Source organism: Mus pahari, chromosome 21 (assembly GCF_900095145.1).
Source record: "Mus pahari chromosome 21, PAHARI_EIJ_v1.1, whole genome shotgun sequence".
Taxonomy (NCBI): Eukaryota; Metazoa; Chordata; class Mammalia; order Rodentia; family Muridae; genus Mus; species Mus pahari.
The window spans coordinates 29,813,273-29,816,784 of record NC_034610.1 but is presented as its reverse complement, the minus strand read 5'-3'; the positions used below and the strand labels follow the sequence as shown (position 1 = coordinate 29,816,784).

Sequence of the window (3,512 nt, the reverse complement as noted above, 5' to 3'; positions counted from 1 at the left end):
TGACCAAAGCCACTTGGAGAGGAAAGGGTTTATTTGGCTTATGTATCCTGAATCACATTTCATGGTGGGGGGCATGAATCCAATCAGGACAGGAACCGGGAGTTAGGAACTGATGCAAAGACCATGAAGGAGTGCCAATTACTGGCTTACTCTGCATGGCTTTCTCAGCCTGCTTTCTTATAGCACTCAACAGAACCCACAGGGGGTTGCCCCTCCCATATCAATCACTACGAAGATGCTCCATAGACTTGCCTACCGGGAGGCCTTCTCGATTGACTGAGGTTCCCTAGATGGCTCTAGCTTGTATCAAGCTGACCTAAAACTACCCAGCACAACCATGAATCATGGGATTGCAGGAAAGAAAACACAAGTATAGAAACCCAATGCTCTTTCCCTGGAGCGGTGGGTAAGAGTGCAGAGAAAAGGCGGGGCCTCTGTTGATAAGCTGGCTGAACTGGAATGGTGAACTCTTATCTGCCTTCCTACTTGGGGTTGGGGCAAGGGACAGGGAAGGGTTGGTCTCAGGGTTGATAGCAAGATGGTCCAGGTAGGTGTCTCACCAGACTCGAGCCACAAAGGCCTCTTCCATGCTGATGTCCTCAATTACGTTCCTTCACAGGGCCACACTGGGGCCATCCTGGGGTCGTAGCTGTTCTCCACTTCTAGGGTACCCTCCCCTAGGTCTGTGGCAGGTTTTCTGGTTTTCCATGCTCCCTGAAGTCCTTCCCCTCTGACAGTGCTCACAGACCAGCCTAGCAAGCCTTTGCCATCACTTTCTGTCCCTTTACCTCCTGCCTTCTCCTCTGCACCCCGCCCCCAGCGTAACTCAGCTTTGTGGGTGCATTTTTAGTTATCTGGGTCGAGGCCCAGACCCTTCTCTGGCTGCTTCTTGCATAGAACTCTGAGTTGCAATTGCAGTGTCTCATGCATAATATGTATTTAAAGGGTGATATATATATATATATATATATATATATATATATATATATATATATATATATGAAATCTGATCTATCTCTTCTTATACTCAGGCTCTGAATCCTCAACTGGTCTCAGTGTGAAGCATGAGGCTAGGTGGACCTTGTCTGTGTGATAAGTAACTGCTTTTTTTGTTTCTTCTGTAACCAAACTCCCAAAGCAGCAAGGAAACTGTGAGGGGGTCTGGGGGAGGGGGCGTGAGATGAAGGGAGAAAGCAGCATGTTTGGGGATTGTCACTTGTAATTATCACACCAAGTCCCTTTGAAACCCCCAGGGACATTTTTTTGAATTTGTAGGATGGCAAGCACGGTGCCCACGGTTAACTGACACTTTGCTATGTTATTTTCCTGTGCCCCTCAACCCCGGCTCATACAGACACACACACACACACACACACACACACACACACACACACACACACCCCACAGGGTTTCTCTGTAACTCTGGCTGTCCTAGAACTCTGTAGACAAGGCTGGCCTTGAGCTCTGAAATCTACATATTTTTGCCTCCTGAGTTCTGGGGTTAAAGGCATGCACCACCACCACCCAGTTTATTTTGCTAATTCTAATGGCACTGAAAGACTCTTGTTTGGACAGGTGCTATTTAATGCTGGGGGCAGCTGTCAGAGGAAAGGGTTTCTCTGTTATGTAGCCCAGGCTATTCTGGAACTTATTATATAGAACAGACTGACCGTCAACTCACAGAGATAGACCCGCCTTTGCCTCCAGGCCACTGGGAACTATTTATTATACAGACGTATATAATTAGCTCTTTCTGAATAACAGACATTCACAAATCAAGAGTCCTAGAATTAATTCAAGTCTTAGGAGATTCATAGGTGGAGCTGGGAGTCACTTTCTACTTACTTTATACATTTTATAAGCATATTTTATATTCTTAATATTTATAGCTTCTTACAGTTTTGCTTCATCTTTGAAACTTTCCGACATACACAGAGTGTACAGCATGTGTCGATCATGTCCGCTTCTTACTCCCCTCCTCAGCAGGTCCCAGGACCCTTACAACTTCTCTCCCAGCTTCATGTCCTTTTTTTAATTTTTATTTTTTAATCCCCTGAATCCAGTTAGTGCTGCCGCCTTATGAGTGCAGTGTTGTCGGGGGTTGGGGTGAGTTAAGACTTTCCTGCCTCTTGAAGTGCTCCGGAGATTGTTCCCGCGGTTGACCACTTCCTGCAACTCTTGAAAACAGAGTTGAAGAGGCTAGGCTGGGGGTGGGGTGGGGGGTGGAGAAACAGAGGATGTTCAGCCATCTTGGAAGCCCTTGCTGGGTGTTACTAAGTTGTGACAAAATGCCCGATGGAGACAATATTAGGGATGAGAGACTTAGTTTTTTTTGCTTTGTGTTTTCAGAAGTTTGACTCCCTGACCCACGTATTAATGTTAGTGGCAAGGCAAAGATATCATGGCTTAAGGGCAAGGCAAAGCTTTAAAACTCAGGCAATGAAAGAAAAAGTACCCTTCAAATGCCACGAAGGGCCCTTTCCCAGGTGGGCTGCCTTTTGCCTTGTTCCACCCCCTTTCAGTTGTCTACCCCGATTTTGAAGCCATGGGGAGATGAAAACTGTGGATTTCGGCAGAGCCCTCACGACCTAACAGACACAGGGAGCAGTTACCCCTTCCTAGTCTCCCATGAGCCCTGCACCCAGCCAAAGTCGGCAGCCAGGATTAACCGTCATGTCATGTCTTGCTCTTCCTGAATTCTAGAATGTGAACCCAACCGTGGACTTACTGTTTCTCAAAGGTGTTGATCTCTTTGGTTGATAACCTTCAAAAAAAAAAACAAAAACAAAAACAAAAACAAAAAACAAAAACATTAACAGAAAATAAAAAGAAAAACAGTACTTGCTACTGTGCCCATTTTGGATAGACACCATGAGAGAAATGTTGGCAGGGCGAAGCTTTTAGAGGAGGGACAACAAAATTTGACAAGTAATGATTATCTGGGTAGCATTTTACCTTTGTGTGACTTTAATACGTTCATAAAAGGGTTGAGTTTTATATTTATGTGGAAAAATATTAGAATAATATTTGATGAGTACTCTGGAAAAAATGGGCTTCCTCATAAATACTCCTGGGCACAATCATCTGCTTACTCTTGTTCCTAAAAGTCTCAAAATCTTGTGTTGCCATCATTTTTTTTTGATGGGGTGCAATATTGAAATGATGGTGATGAAGTCATTACACCAACCACACCAAAGGAGTCGTCTTTCCAGTAAGGTGAGGTTTTCCTGTGAGTGGTTTCAACCCCAGGACAAGGGACTGAGGTGCATACTGTAGGTACCAAAGCAGACCTGGCCTCCAGGTTCTCCCAGCATCCTTCAGTCCCTACCTGGCATACCTCTCCCCCAACCCTGAACTTTCCAGCCTAGGGGTTGGGCTGCCCTTCCACTATATAATCCAGCATTTGTTCAGTCTCTCTTCTTCTTCTTCTTCTTCTTCTTCTTCTTCTTCTTCTTCTTCTTCTTCTTCTTCTTCTTCTTCTTCTTCTTCTTCTTCTTCTTCTTCTTCTTCTT

General features: G+C 45.0%; 1 protein-coding gene across 11 annotated transcripts in view; it reads left to right on the top strand.

Annotated features, from left to right (window-relative positions):
• The window catches only part of Syne1 (spectrin repeat containing nuclear envelope protein 1), a 493,437-nt gene that overhangs the window by 363,387 nt on the left and 126,538 nt on the right, over nt 1-3,512 (top strand). The window lies entirely within an intron of this gene.